Source organism: Giraffa tippelskirchi, chromosome 10, assembly GCF_054371585.1.
Source record: "Giraffa tippelskirchi isolate mGirTip1 chromosome 10, T2T-mGirTip1v1.2.pri, whole genome shotgun sequence".
NCBI lineage: Eukaryota > Metazoa > Chordata > Mammalia > Artiodactyla > Giraffidae > Giraffa > Giraffa tippelskirchi.
In genome coordinates, this window is record NC_137284.1 from 117799415 (window position 1) to 117816228 (window position 16814).

General features: G+C 37.9%; 1 protein-coding gene and 1 long non-coding RNA gene across 12 annotated transcripts in view; one reads left to right on the forward strand and one right to left on the reverse strand.

Moving 5' to 3' along the window:
• ZNF804B (zinc finger protein 804B) overlaps positions 1–16814 on the forward strand; it is an 889892-nt gene that overhangs the window by 234631 nt on the left and 638447 nt on the right. The window lies entirely within an intron of this gene.
• On the reverse strand, positions 1631–15697 carry LOC145523530 (uncharacterized). The gene is made up of 3 exons (XR_014066683.1): positions 15640–15697; positions 2580–3959; positions 1631–2441 (listed from the first exon to the last, which is right to left on the reverse strand). It is a non-coding gene; the product is annotated as an uncharacterized LOC145523530 (long non-coding RNA).

The window sequence follows — 16814 nt, forward strand, 5'->3', positions numbered from 1 at the left end:
TAAGCAAATATATAGTTGCCCTATTTGTGGAGGCATTGTTTAATACTAACACTGGTGGCTCAGATGGTAAAGAATCTGCCTGCAATGCAGGAAACCCAGATTAAATTCCTGGGTCAGGAAGATCCCCTGAAGAAGAGAATGGCAACTCATTCCAGTATTCTTGCCTGGAGAATCCCATAGACAGAGGAGACAGGCGGGCTGCAGTCCATGGGGTCTCAAAGAGTTGGACGTGACTAACACTTTCACTTTTCATACCACCATTACTGACAACCAGTTGTGGTGAGTTTTGCATTAAGACTTGTTTCAAAATTGTTCCAGATATTTTCCTTAGGGCATGGGATTAAGCACTGAGACAAGGGATGCTGAAATGATATTATTTTTTTTAAAAAAATATTGTTATCCCCATCCATAGCCCAATAAATTATCTAAGAAAGTAACATTGTCTAATACGTTCTGAGAAAATATTACTTTATATTTTATTTTTGATTATCTCACTTTGGGGGGTTAGAAAGAAAAAGTTGACAAGGATCAGTTTGTGTAGGGATTTCTTTCTCAAGTTTTCTCTCCCTTGGAATGTATAGAAAAGACTGTATCAATATTTAAATAGTAAGCATATTTTGACTCAAATGTGTTCATGATCTGAAGGTAACTTTATGCTGGTTCAAAAGATCCCAGTCAAGGAATGCTCTCATTTATTAAATCTGTCTCTTGAAGTCACTGAAACCAACAAGTCTTAGAAGGAAATACATGAAAGAGTAATAAGCACTTTATCTGCTGGTTCTGAGGTAGTGACATTGGATTGAGAGGCTGGTCGAGAAGTTAATTTTCTTTTATATAGAGTCTTGAGGGGTTGTAATAGAAGTCAGCTACCTATGAAAACTTTGTTGAAATTAGTTACTAAGTCGTTTTATAACAGCCAAATATTCTATAGGGCAAAGTCAACTAAGACTTAGGGAAAAGTCAAATAAGAAATGTTGGTCCTTAAATAGCCTAAATTCTGCAAAGGAAACAAAAAATGATGACCATGATGTCACACAGTACAAAATGTTATGACCTAACTATCCATCTAGCTATTAATCAATCATTTGCCATCATCTATGAGCTGTGGTGTTGGAGAAGACTCTTGAGAGTCCCTTGGACTGCAAAAAGATCCAACCAGTCCATCCTAAAGGAGATCAGTCTTGGGTGTTCATTGGAAGGACTGATGTTGAAGCTGAAACTCCAATACTTTGGCCACCTCATGCGAAGAGTTGACTCATTTGAAAAGACCCTAATGCTGAGAAGGATTGGGGGCAGTAGAAGAAGGGGATGACAGAGGATGAGATGGATGGATGGCATCACCGACTCAATGGACATGGGTTTGGGTAAACTCCAGGAGTTGGTGATGGACAGGGAGGCCTGGAGTGCTGTGATTCATGGGGTTGCAAATAATCAGACACAACAGAGCGACTGAGCTGAACTGAACTGAACTGATCTATCTATATCAACTTAGAACCGTAGACAGAATTCTACTGGGTTGATTTTTAAAAGGCTTTGGGGAAGAAGGGTACACTGGTGAGGGGATAAACATAATTAAGCTAAATAAGTAAAAGAGAGAAGCATGAACTTTTTCAGAATGTCATGAGAACATGTGTTGGGGATCATGAACTTTGAAGCTACAAATATGTGACACAAGAGCTCCAAGTAAGTATGATAGAGAGTTAGGCACTGAAACTGAGAGAGGTAGTCAGAGGAACAGATTCTGGAGGAATATTGGGTATAGATCCAATAGATCCAATAGATCCAATTCAGTGACAGACTTTATTTTGGGGTGGCTCTAAAATCACTGCAGATGGTGACTGAAGCCATGAAATTAAGACGCTTGCTCCTTGGAAGAAAAGTTATGACCAACCTAGACAGCATATTAAAAAGCAGAGACATTATTTTGCCAATAAAGGTCCGTCTAGTCAAGGCTATGGTTTTTCCAGTAGTCATGTATGGATGTGAGAACTGGACTATAAAGAAAGCTGCCGAAGAATTGGTGCTTTTGAACTGTGGTGTTGGAGAAAACTCTTGAGAGTCCCTTGGACTGCAAGGATAGCCAACCAGTCCATCCTAAACGAAATCAGTCCTGAATATTCATTGGAAGGATGCTGCTGAAGCTGAAACTCCAATACTTTGGCCACCTGATGCAAAGAGCTGACTCATTAGAAAAGACCTTGATGCTGGGAAAGATTGAAGGCAGGAGGAGAAGGGCACGACAGAGGATAAGATGGTTGGATGGCATCACCAACTCAATGGACATGAGTTTGAGCAAGCTCTGGGAGTTGGTGTTGGACAGAGAAGCCTGGTGTGCTGCAGTCCATGGGGTTGCAAAGAGGTGGACACAATTGAGTGACCAAACTGATTGGTTACATATAAAGATTTCCAATTTTATCCTTTCATCTCTAGGAGGGGCTTCCCTGGTGGCTCAGTGGTAAAGAATCTCCCTGCCAAGCAGGAGATGCAAATTCGATCCCTGGTTCAGGAAGATCCTGTGGAGTAGGAAATGGCTACCCACTCCAATATTCTTGCTTGGAAAATTCCATGGAAATAGGAGCCTGGTGGATTACAGTCCATGGGGTATTCATGAATATTTTCTACGTACTTTTATCTGATTAAGCTGGGTCATTGAGTTGCTTATTATTGATCTCCCTAGTTTATTTGGTTGAAAATAACAAAATAGCACTTCAGAAGCAAGCACTGTATATTATAATAAATTTAAATACACCCATGGCTTATTCGTGTCAACGTATGGCAAAAACCACCACAATATTGTAAAGTAATTAGCCTCCAATTATAATAAATAAATTTAAAAAATATCAAAATTTATACACAATCCATCATATGTATACAGATTACTGTGAATTTACATGCAAACACACATACACCCTATAAATATGTGGACATAATGTTGAATGTTTTCTGTTTTAAACACTTGTTGATTTTTTCCTAACGTGTTTGTTTCAACTCTTAGTAATTTATTCAGTTGCATTTGATAAATGACTCATGAAATTACATTTTTTATCATTTAGATACAGCAATACAGTATTGCCCTAGGTTAATTTACTATATCCAATAATTTTTAGTAGAACAATGCCTCCTGGCTAACAAATATTTTAGGCTGATTTCCATTTCTGTATAATCTACTCTTCTTTTGAATAGTCATTATATAAGAAATATGTAATACATTAACCTATGGAAATGGGGAACCAGCAAAAAAAATATGATGTTTGCAGAGTTTTTCCAATTTGAGAAGTTGTTTTAGCCAGTATTTTATCAAGATTTTTAGTTCATCATTTTAAAATGTTTTAAGTAAAATATAGCTTCCATTTATTGAGTACCTGTGTTAAAATCCTTTTTGCACCACTTATTAGCTATATGAACTTGGAAAAATTTCATAATATCTGTATATTTAAATTCCAGCATCTGTAAATCAGGGATGATCATACTAATGATGTCATAGGTTTTGTCAAATTATATAAATTAATGCATGTAAAACATTTAAAATAGTCATTGATGAATAACAAGCACCTAGTATTTATCATATTGTTATTTTACATGGTTAAGTAACTAGATTTCTGTCTTGTAAGTGTTAGGGCAAGTTAGTTGCATCTGATTCCAACTTCATATGTGTGATAAATATTATGTCTCTGGATTTTCTGCAAGCTGTAATGTTATAACCCTTTTCTCTTGCTTCACTGGTTTTAAATATCCTACCAAACTTCCAAGGATTCACATCTGTTAAGGTTTGTCTAAACATCTCTTCCTTCGAAGCTCGTTCCTTGTAGGTATCTTATCTTTTTAACGTATCTTCTCAAGAAGAATATTTCAATGTCAGAAAGATTTATAATTACCCAGTCCCTTGCAGAGTATGTGCTTGGTTGATAATTCTATTTCTTCCTCTTCATCATCATTCCATAAATGAAACACTAGATTACCTGGATCATAGAAATACTGAGTGAATTATTATTCAAATTATCTTACTCTTTCCAATGTGTCACCTTTATTAGCCATAACTCACCTATCTTTCCATTTATATTCAGTTTTAATTTTTTTTAGAAACTTTATATACCTTAACAGCTAAAGTTATATTGGAAGGATTTCTGAAATGCATATTTTTTTAAAAGTGCTACAAATAATATGCATTAGTCTTTTCCTAAATCACCTACTTGTTCTAGAAAAATTCAAATTTGATTGGCACAATTTTCATCTCTCAGAAAAAAAGCAGCTTTCAACTAGGAAAAGTGAAGCTTCATTCTACTGAGTATCATTACAGAACTCTTGCCCAGAACTGAAGCTACCTAAAATTCTAAGAAAGCTTAACTGAATGTTCTGTCCTGCAGTGATAATGAGAGAGTTGAGTCTTTCCTGATACTCAAAGTGACTTAGTTTTTTGTCTTAAACATTTTGATAAAGCAATATTTATGCATTCAGAAATTAATTTATACTTTGAGATATATATATATATATTTTGATTCAAAATCAAAATATAGGAACAAAATCCAATTTATTTTATTATAACTATAATGTATACTTAGTAAAATTTTAATAGATCTTTTAGCATTTCAAAGAGTAACCTTCCTGAATAGAATCAGTTCAGTTCAGTTGTTCAGTAATGTCTGACTCTTTGTGACCCCATGGACTGCAGCACGCCAGGCCTCCCTGTCCATCGCCAACTCCTGGAGTTTACTCAAACTCATGTCCATTGAATCAGTGATGCCATCCAACCATCTCATCCTCTGTCATCACCTTCTCCTCCTGCCTTCAATCTTTCCCAGCATCAAGGTCTTTTCAAATGAGTCAGTTCTTCACATCAGGTGGCCAAAGTATTGGAGTTTCAGCTTCAACATCTTCCTTCCAATGAATATTCAGGACTGATTTCTTTTAGGATGGGCTGGTTGGATCTCCTTGCTGTTCAAGGGACTCTCCAGAGTCTTCTCCAACACCTCAGTTCAAAAGCATCAATTCTTCAGCGCTCAACTTTCTTTGTAGTCCAACTCTCAAATCCATACATGACTACTGGAAAAACTATAGCTTTGACTAGATGGACCTTTGTTAGCAAAGTAATGTCTCTGCTTTTTAATATGCTGTTTACATTTGTAATAGCTTTTCCTCCAAGGAGCAAGTGTCTTTTAATTTCATGGCTGCAGTCACCATATGTAGTGATTTTGGAGCCCCCCCAAAATAAATTCTGTCACTGTTTCCCATCTATTTGCCATGAAGTGATGGGACTCGATGCTATGATCTTAGTTTTCTGAATGTTGAGTTTTAAGCCAACTTTTTCACTCTCTTTCGCTTTCATCAAGTGACTCTTTAGTTCTTCACTTTCTGCCATACGGGTGGTTGTCATCTGCATATCTGAGGTTATTGATATTTCTCCTGGCAATCTTGATTCCAGTTTGTGCTACATCCAGCCAAGCATTTCTCATGATGTACTCTGCATATAAGTTAAATAAGCAGGGTGACAATATACAGCATCGACGTACTCCTTTCCCGATTTGGAACCAGTCTGTTGTTCCACGTCCAGTTCTGTTGCTTCCTGATAGATGATTCTTTTATCTTTCCATTTTGGGGGTATAAAAATTTGGATTATTCATGATAAATGAAGGTGAAAATTACAGAGCACTTTTCATTTCAGAGAATCTGCCTGTTTCTATAAATAGTTTGTGACCCTCCAAATAGTGTATACCAATGTATCAACAGTTTGGAGTGACCTCTCCACAAAATGTTTTGGAGGCCATGTGGAGGGAAATTATCTCCATTTTGACCAAAAAAAAAAAAAAAGAAGTAGTAGTCATCCTCAGCACCTTTGGAGTCACTGGGATGGCCAGGAATCAGAAAGTTGAAAGCAAGAATCCAAGAGTTTTGGTGAATTTTACCTATTTTAATTAAAAAAAAATAGTATGCTTTTTACAAAATTGTGGTGCATTAAAGATCTCTCTCTTTTTACTTCACTCCTCTCTGTACACCTTAGTATACCTTCATGGTGGTTTTCCATCCTGTATCTTATTTTAGAGTCTTTTCTTAAAATAAACTGCCTTTATGAAATTGAGATACCTGTGCTCTCTGACTTGTGTTTTGAGTTGGCACTTATACAGGGGCTATTCATGGACAATGCTTCATGGATCACAGCCTTGTTGTGGCAAAGGGCCTTACATAACTTGATGAAGCTATGAGTCAGGCCATGCAGAGTCATCCAAGTTGGACAGGTCATAGTGAAGAGTTCTGACAAAACATGGTCCACTGGAGGAGGAAATGACAACTCGGTATGCTTGCATGGAGAATCTAATGAGCAGTATGAAAAGCAAAACATATGACACTGGTAGATGAGCCCCCCTAGTTGAAAGGTGTCCAATATGCTACTGGGGAAGAGCAAAAGGCAATCACTAATAGCTCCAGAAAGAATGAAGTGGCTGGGCTGAAGCAGAAACGTCACTCATGTGTGGATGCATCTGGTGGTGAAAGTGAAGTCTGATGATGTAAAGAACAATATTGCATAGGTGGAATGTTAGGTCCATGAATCAAGGCAAATTGGATGTTATCAAGCAGGAGATAACAAGATTAAACATCAATATCTTGGGAATCAGTGAACTAAAATGCATGGGAGTGGGCAAAGTTAATGCAGATGACTATTAATCTTCTACTGTAAACAAGAAACCTTTAGAAGAAATGGAGTAGCCCTCATAGTCAACAAAATAATTGGAAATGCAGTACTTGAGTGCAACCTCAAAAATGACAGAATGATCTCAGGTCATTTCCAAGGCAAACCATTCAACATTATGGTAATCCAAGTCTATGCCCCAACCACTAATGTCAAAGAAGCTGAAGTTGATCAGTCCTATGAAGACCTGCAACACTTTCTGGAGCTAACACCCCCCCCCCCACCGCCAAAAATGATGTCCTTTCAGCATAGGGGATTGGAATGCAAAAGTAGGAAGACAAGAGATACTCAGAATAACTGGCCACTTTGGTCTTGGAGTACAAAATAAACCAGAGCAAAGGCTAACAGAGTATCATCAACAGAAACTGCTGGTCACAGTATGAAAACTACAGGAAAAAACACCCTTTTTCAACAACCCAAGAGATGACTTTACACATGGACATCACCAGATGGTCAATACCAAAATCAGATTGATTATGTTCTTTGCAGCCAAAGATGGAGAAGCTCTATACAGTCAGCAAAAACATGACCTGGAGCTGACTATGTTTCAGGTCATGAATTTCTTATTGAAAATTCAGACCTAAATTGAATAAAGGAGGGAAAACCACTAGGCCATTAAGGTATGACCTAAATAAAATCCCTTATGGTTATACAATGGAGGTGACAAATAGATTCAAAGGACTAGATCTCATAGACAGAGTGCCTGGAGAACTATGGACAGAGCTTTGTAACACTGAACAGGGGTCAATGACCAAAATCATCCCAAAGAAAAAGAAATTCTAGAAGGCAAAATTGTTGTCTGAGGAAGCTTTACAAATAGCTAAAGAAAGAGAAGTGAAAGAAAAAGAAGAAGGAGAAAAATATACCCAACTGAATGTACAGTTCCAGAAAATAGCAAAGAGAGATAAGAAGGCTTTCTTCAACGAACAATGCAAAGAAATAGAGGAAAACAATAGAGTGGGAAAGACTAGAGATCTCTTCAAGAAAATTGCAGATATTAAGGGAATATTCCCTGCAAACATAGAAATAATAAAGGACAGAAACAGTAGGAACCTAACAGAAGAAGAAAAGATTAAGAATGGGTGGCAAAAATACACAGAATAACTAAAAAAAAAAGGTCTTAATGACCTGGATAACCATGATGGTGTGGTCAATCATTTAGAGCTGGACATCCTGGAGTATGAAGTCAGGAGAGCCTTAGAAAGCAGTACTATGAACAAAGATAGAGGAGGTGACAAAACTCCAGCTGAGCCATTTCAAACACTAAATGATGATGCTGTTAAAGTGCTGTACTCAATATGCCAAGCAAATTTACAAAACTCAGCAGTGCCACATGACTGGAAAAGGTCAGTTTTCATTTCAATTACAAAGAAGGGCAATGCCAGAGAATGTTCAAAGTACTGTATAATTGCACTCATTTCACTTGCTAGCAAGGTAATGCTGAAAATCCTTCAAGCTGGACTTCAGCAGTATGTGAACCAGGAACTCCCATATATTTAGAAAGATAAGCTGGGTTTAGAGAAGGCAAAGCAACAAAAGATCAAATTGCCAACATTCATTGGATCATAAAGAAAGCAAGCAAACTCGAGAAAAAACATTTACTTCTGTTTCACTAACTATGTTAAAGCCTTTGATTGTGTGGATCACAACAAACTGTAGAAAATTTTTAAAGAGATGGGAATATCAGACCACCTTGTCTGTCATCGCCTAAGTACTGTAGGCAGGTCAAAAAGCAACAGTTAGAACTGGACATGGGCCAACTGACCATTTCAAACTGAAACTGACCATTTCAAAATTGCGAAAGGAGTACAACAAGACTGTATATTGTCACCCTGCTCCTTTCACTTCTGTGCAGAGTACATCATGTGAAACGCTGGGCTGGATGAAACACAAGCTAGAATCAAGATTGTCTGGAGAAATATTAACAACCTCAGATATGTAGAAGATAACACTCTAATGGCAAAAGTGAAGAGGAACTAAAGAGTCTCTTGATGAGAGTGAAAGAGGAGACTGAAAAAGCTCTTTTGAAATTCAACATTCAAAAAACTAAGATCATAGCACCAGGGCCCATCAATTTATAGCAAATAGAAGGGGAAAAGTGGAAACTGACAGATTTTATTTTCTTGGCCTCTAAAACCACTGAGGGTGGTCATTGCAGCCATGAAAATAAAAGAGGTTTGCTCCTTGGAAGGAAAACTATGACAAAACTAAACACAGTATTAAAAAGCAGAGTTATCACTTTGCTGACAAGTTTGTATAGCCAAAGCTATGCTTTTTCCAATAGTCATGTACGGATGTGAGAGTTGGACCGTAAAGAAAGCTGAGCACTGAAGAGTTGATACTTTTGAATTGTGGTGCTGGAGAAGACTCTTGAGAGTCCCTTGGACTCTTGGAGATCAAACCAGTCGATCCTACAGTAAATCAACCCTGAATATTTATTGGAAGGACTGATGCTGAAGCTGAAGCTCCAATACTTTGGCCACCTGATAGGAAGAGTGGACTCATTGGAAAAGACACTGATGCTGGGAAAGATTGAAGGCAAAAGGAGAATTGGGCGGTAGAGGATGAAGGGTGAGATAATGTCACCAACTCAATGGACATGAATTTGAGTGAACTCTGGGAGTTAGTGAAGGACAGAGGAGCCTGACATGCTGCAGTCCATGTGGTTGCAAAGTCAGACACAACTGAGCAACTGAATAACAATTCATAGACAAGTATTTTGACCTATTCCAGTATTCCGTTTCCTAATCTGTAGAGGGGGTTCTGAATTAGATAGCATTAGGTATCTTCAAACTTCCAGATTCTACGACTTTAGCATGTTTGATCAATCTTTCAACATTTCTCCTTCACTGTTTCCCTTCTTTCCTTCTCTCCTTCATCTTGATGTCAGAAACTATTCTTGGAGTAAAATATACCACACCCCTGCCTTTACAGAGTTTATAATAACCATAAGTTGAAGGAAAATAAGTCTGGGTTTATAATGGTGGTGGGAACATAGGATCAGTGCGGTACCCCAGAGAAGGTGCAGAGTCTGGCAAAAGACATACCAATTATGGTCAATTAACCATGTGTTCTAAGGAAATAAAATTGACTGTTTCTACTTGATTTAATTAATTAAGACCTACTTAATTTGCAGGAAACTTAAAAATTTCAATCTGAAACAACCAAATAACTATTTTATTACTGCATACTCATTTTATTACCTAATTTTGTGAGCTGACCATCTCCTTTCTGGAACAAGAAGAAGCTTAATAAAATGATGCTATTATAACATTAAATATATGAGTTGTAAATGTTTTAATCTTTGTTCCAATTGATTGCTTAAATTAGAAAAAAATATTTAAAAAATTGGTGGAGATTATTGGATCCTGGCTTGGTGCTTACTAATTCCTGATGTTACAAAACATCACTGAAGTCTAGTAATAAAGGGAGGTATTGAGGGTAAGATAATAAATGAAAGTTAGGTAAATATGCCTAGAGAAACAATCAATCAGGCATAAAACTCCAGAATTTCTCCAATTCCTGATTGTATAATTATATAGGTGTGCTGGAGCCAGTTTGCATTTACTTACAGAGTTGATTATATATGTCTCTTTACAACTCTGCAATTCATTGACTTCACATTGGTAGCTCAAAGTTGACCATGGTAGAAATGTTTATGGAAATTAGCAAACATTGTAAATCAAGACATCTCTCCTATCAGAATGCTGTTATTAACAATTTACTATCAAAAGGCAAACAGCAAATCCCTATACTGGTTCCCTTTAATTTTTAATATGAGTTATCAGGTTGGAAAGGCAGTGGGGAAATTTGGGGTATGGCTATAGGAGACAGAGTTCTGGTGGAGTTGCAGGATATAAACTAAAAATTGTGTGCTGGTAGAGAAGAGGAAGTACATGTGCATGGGAGAGTTTAGATATTATTAGATGATGACATTTTGGGATTAAGGAAACAAAAATGTGTGTGTGTGTGTGTGTGTGTGTGTGCACGTGCATGCATGCGTTCATGTCCTCATGTACATGTGTTGAGAATCAAGTAAAAAAGAACATAATGGATTAAAGTAGAGTGACACTTCATGGGCTCAGTGATGCCCCAGTGATTGTTACCAAGCCTTGTTTCTGGCCATGGTTGATTAATTCTAGGACAGATACCAGAGCCACATTTGAATAATCAAATTTACTATCACTGGATTTGGATGTGAACTGAGACATCTGGAAGATGGAGGTCATAAGAGCTATATAATCTATGGCAGAATGACATTGTTTGTGGAGGGTAATAACACAGTCTTGGCCTCACTGGGCTTGGCTATTTCAACCCTAGTGAGATCAAGGATCACATTTTTATTCTTCCCTTGTTCACTAGAATTATCAGCCTAGTAAAGTGTTTTTCAAAGAAACTAGGATTTCCATCACCACTTTGTTCCTAATTGAAAAGTAGAATGAATAATTGACTGAACCCTGGCAATGAACACAGTGAGGGGGATGTATGGGTGAAATGTTCAAGATGTATCCAATCTAATATCATTTTTTCCTGTAGTCGTTGAATTCTTTCTTTGACATCAACTAAAGGTTTTCTGGCTTTTTAATATTACCTAACATGGGTCACCTTTTCATATAGTTTTGCTATGACTAAACCAACAAATTGTTGAAATCATAGTTAGCTGCCTGCAAGCTGCTGAGTTCCAAATTGCTCTGTGTTCACCAATAGCAAAGAATTAAGCCTTATCCAAAATCATACTCTATTCTTCATGACTGAGAGTTACCAAAATACTTCTCTACAAATTTCCATTTTTAATGATATAAAATTTTAAATCCATGAAGCTTTTTCTGGATATAAAATTTTAAATCCGTGAAACTTTTTCTGGATTTAATTATTTTATTCTCTACTCTGATTTTGCATTTCAGTTACTGGGAAAATTGAGAGGCTATGAATGTTAGAATTAGGTAAATTATTAGATCCATACAGCAAGAAAGATGCAGTGGGAACATTTTAGAGTCACTTTATGGGTTGGGGTTCTCCAAATTCTAACAATACTCCTGGATATGTTAATTTCAATGGATTCTCTAATTTTCTTATTTCAGAATTCCCTAATTTCCTATTCATATATCATACATTGCATAAAAATTAGTAATGTTGTGAATTTAACTAATTTCTTAGTTAACCATGCCCTAGAATCAGTTTCTATGTTTGACCTTTAGCAGCTTCACTCTGTGGCTACAAGAGATAGAAGATTTTTTTAGCATGGTAACATTTAGAAACTGAGTATCAGTCACCACATTGAGGTAGGATTTTCAAGAATTGCTTTTTAGGGTTCTCTTATTTTAAGTTACACTTTGCTATTAGATGTAGCAGAGATCCTACCATAGCCCTGGGCTTTTTCATCCTTAGTTGTTTTTCCAGTAGCCAGAGTTACCAACTTGACTGACAAATTCACTACTCTGTGCCATGGGCTGGCACTTTCCTAATAGGAAAGTATCCCAATGGTTTTGTTTGTTTGTTTTATGTCAACCTGATGACAAATTCCCAAAAGATAAATTTATCTGAGGATCTATGGCCTTTGTACTACTCCTAGTTGCCAATTCTGTGTTTGCTGGGGTGTTTGTGGTTGTAAGCAGTAGACTCAGTTGCTTGCCACAGACCTGCCAGCATTACATAGTATAATGCATAGAATATTAACACAAAAATATATTTTCATTACTTTATATCTGCAGAGATGGCATTGGAGACATAATACAAAATTGTATGTGAAACTTGGTTATTAGGATATACATGACCTGGCTTGCTAAATGATTTCACAGTCACAAAAGATCATCATTTTACAGTTTCAGGGCCATAAAATGGATAGTATAGGAGGCCTGTAAGCCCGTAGTAAGCTCTCTTATAGCTTCTCATGACTAGTTAGGATCTAGGGCCTGAGTAAAAGAATACCATACCTACCAACCTAAGTGTATTGTCCAAGACTACCTGGAGAGTCTTGAAAAATAACACTCACCCCAAAGCTTATTTGCTCCTTCTTTGTAACTTCTGTAAGAAAAATATATCAGAATTCTTTCTTCTAAAAGATTAAGCTTCCAACCTAAACTTATTAGAAGATTGATTCACAAATTTTGGTAAATATGAGAAAAAAAGAAATGCTTCATAGAAGGAAAGTGATATAGTTTACAGACAAAATAGCTGGATAGTTTTGGGTCTCAGGAAGAACAGAAAATTTAACTGAAACTGCCTTAAGAAATGAAAAAAATTCATTAGCTATTCAGTTCACTTCAGTTCAGTCATTCAGTTGTGTCTGACTCTTTGCGACCCCACGAATCGCAGCACTGCAGGCCTCCCTGTCCATCACCAGCTCCCGGAGTTAAACCAAACCCATGTCCATCGAGTCACTGATGTCATCCAACCATCTCATCCTCTGTCGTCCCCTTCTCCTCCTGCCCCCAATCCTTCCCAGCATCAGGGTCTTTTCCAATAAGTCAACTCTCCGCATGAGGTGGCCAAAGTATTGGAGTTTCAGCTTCAACATCAGTCCTTCCAATGAACACCCAGGACTGATTTCCTTTAGGATGGACTGGTTGGATCTTCTTGCAGTCCAAGGGACTCTCAAGAGTCTTCTCCAACACCACAGTTCAAAAGCATCAATTCTTTGGCGCTCAGCTTTCTTCACAGTCCAACTCTCACATCCATACATGACTACTGGAAAAACCATAGCCTTGACTAGATGGACCTTTGTTGGCAAAGCAATGTCTCTGCTTATATTTTATTTATTTTTTAATTAGTTTATTTATCTATTTTTTTAATTTACAATATTGTATTTGTTTTGCCATACATTGACATGAATCTACCATTGGTGTACATGTGTTCCCCTTCCAGAGCCCCCCTCGCACCTCCCTCCCCATCCCATCCCTCTGGGTCATCCCGGTGCACCAGCCCCGAGCACACTGCATCATGCATCGAACCTAAACTGGCGATTCGTTTCACATATTATAATTTACAAGCTTCATGACGTTCTCCCATATCATCCCGCTCTTGCCCTCTCCCATAGAGTCCATAATACTATTCTATATATCTGTGTCTCTTTTGTTGTCTCTCATACAGGGTTATCTTTACCGATTTACTAAATTCCATATGTATGTGTTAGTATACTGTATTGGTGTTTTTCTTTCCGGCTTACTTCACTCTGTATAATAGGCTCCAGTTTCATCCACCTCATTAGAACTGATTTGAATGTATTCTTTTTAATGGCTGAGTAATATTCCATTGTGTATATGTACCACAGCTTCCTTATATATTCGTCTGCTGATGGGCATCTAGGCGGCTTCCAAATATGCTATCTAGGTTGGTCATAACTTTCCTTCCAAGGAGTAAGCATCTTTTAATTTCATGGCTGCATCAACATCTGCAGTGATTTTGGAGCCCCCCAAAATAAAGTCTCTCACTATTTCCACCGTTTCCCCACCTATTTGCCATGAAGTGATGGGACCAGGTGCCATGATCTTAGTTTTTTGAATGTTGAGCTTTAAGCCAACATTTGCACTCTCCTCTTTCACTTTCATCAAGAGGCTCTTTAGTTCTTCTTCACTTTCTGCCATAAGGGTGGTGTCATCTGCATATCTGAGGTTATTGATATTTCTCCAGGCAATCTTGATTCCAGCTTGTGTTTCTTCCAGCCCAGCGTTTCTCATGATGTACTCTGCATATAAGTTAAACAAGCAGGGTGACAATATAAAGCCTTGACGTACTCCTTTTCCTATTTGGAACCAGTCTGTTGTTCCATGTCCAGTTCTAACTGTTGCTTCCTGACCTGCATACAGGTTTCTCATGAGACAGATCAGATGGTCTGGTATCCCCTTCTCTTTCAGAATTTTCCACAGTTTATTATGATCCACACAGTCAAAGGCTTTGGCATAGTCAATAAAGCAGAAATAGATGTTTTTCTGGAACTCTCTTGCCTTTTCGATGATCCATTGGATGTTGGCAATTTGATCTCTGGTACCTCTGCCTTTTCTAAAACCAGCTTGAACATCTGGAAGTTCACGGTTCACATATTGTTGAAGCCTGGCTTGGAGAATTTTGAGAATTACTTTACTAGTGTGTGAGATGAGTGCAATTGTGCAGTCATTTGAGCATTCTTTGGCATTGCCTTTCTTTGGGATTGGAATGAAAACTGACCTTTTCCAGTCCTGTGGCCACTGCTGAGTTTTCCAGATTTGCTGGCCTATTGAGTGCAGCACTTTCACAGCATCATCTTTTAGGATTTGAAATAACTCAACTGGAATTCCATCACCTCCAGTAGCTTTGTTCTTAGTGATGCTTCCTAAGGATGCACTTGACTTCACATTCCAGGATGTCTGGCTCTAGGTGAGTGATCACACCATCGTGATTATCTGGGCTGTGAAGATATTTTTGTGCAGTTCTGTGTATTCTTGCCACCTCCTCTTAATATCTTCTGCTTCTGTTAGGTCCATACCATTTCTGTCCTTTATCGAGCCCATCTTTGCATGAAATGTTCCCTTGGTATCTCTAATTTTCTTGAAGAGATCTCTAGTCTTTCCCTTTCTGTTGTTTTCCTCTATTTCTTTGCATTGATCGCTGAGGAAGGCTTTCTTATCTCTCCTTGCTATTCTTTGGAACTCTGCATTCAGATGGGAATATCTTTCCTTTTCTCCTTTGCTTTTCGCTTCTCTTCTGTTCACAGCTATTTATAAGTCCTCCTCAAACAGCAATTTTGCTCTGTTGCATTTCTTTTCCATGGGGATGGTCTTGATCCCTATCTCCTGTACAGTGTCACAAACCTCTGTCCATAGTTCATCAGGCACTCTGTCAGATCTAGTCCCTTAAATCTATTTGTCACTTCCAGTGTATAATCATAAGGGATTTGATTTAGGTCATACCTACTATAGTGTCAGTTTGACCACGCACCTCAGAACTTTCAACAAGAAATTAGCTTCTTTCTTTTCTCTTACCTGCTTTGTGTATCCCAAAGGTGACTCCTTTCTCATGTCATGTGTGTTTAGTCACTCAGTCATGTCTAACTCTTTGTGACCTCATGGACTGTAGTCCACCAGGCTCCTCTCTCCATGGGGATTCTCAAGGGAAGAATGCTGGAGTGGGTTGCCATGCCCTCCTCCAGGGGATCTTCCCAACTCAAAAATTGAACCCAGGTCTCCAGTATTGCAGGTGGATTCTTTATCATCTGAACCACCAGGGAAGCTCATTTGAGTGTCACAGTACCACAATTATAGGCTCATAAATCTTCATTCTTCCTTGTTTATGTCGAGCGTGAGTGATTGTGTATTTGTGTGTGTGGAAGGGAAAGAAAGAGCTTCAGAGTTTTAGAGAGATAGAAAGAAATGTCTGTTTCAGTCATTGAAAAAACAAAGTCCCAAGCTTCCGAATTTGACTAATTTGGCCCACGTTCATTCATGGAATGTCATGTACTAACTCGCTGGCTTAGACATGTGTTTCTTGGTAAATGATGAAAATCAGTTCTCTGAAAAAAAATTTAAGTGTGTTCTATATGTACATAAGATTATTATGAACTTTACTTGTGTAAAGGATGTTTTAGCACACAATTTATAAATAATAAGCATACAATACTTTTCAATATGAATTCCATGTGGCCAATTAATTTTCACATAGTACTTCTGTTAACCTTTGCCAGACTCATGCCTCTAGCCGATGTATAGTTGCAATCTAGTCATGATTTGAAAATATTGTAGCTGCTCAGAAACCTTACTGATTCATTCATTGATTATGGTAATTATTTGCTCATTTGAATAATACTTTTCAAATACTGGAGGAATATATATTATTTGGCTATTAATGTGATGTCACTGACTACAGAGTCAGGAAAAGATATGCACTTGCATGGGCTTCACTGGCGGCTCAGTCAGTAAAGCATCTGCTGGCAGTGCAGGAGACCCAGCTTCTGCCCCTGGGTTGGGAAGATCCCCTGGAGAAGGAAATGGGGACCCATTTCAGTATTCTTGCCTGGGAAATCCCATGGGCAGAGGAGCCTGGCAGGCTATAGTCCATGGGGTTATAAGAGATGGACACGACTTAGCAACTAAACCACCACTACCACCATGCAGTTGTAACGTCATTATATAGAATTTCCACCTTGTGCAGCAAATGTGAA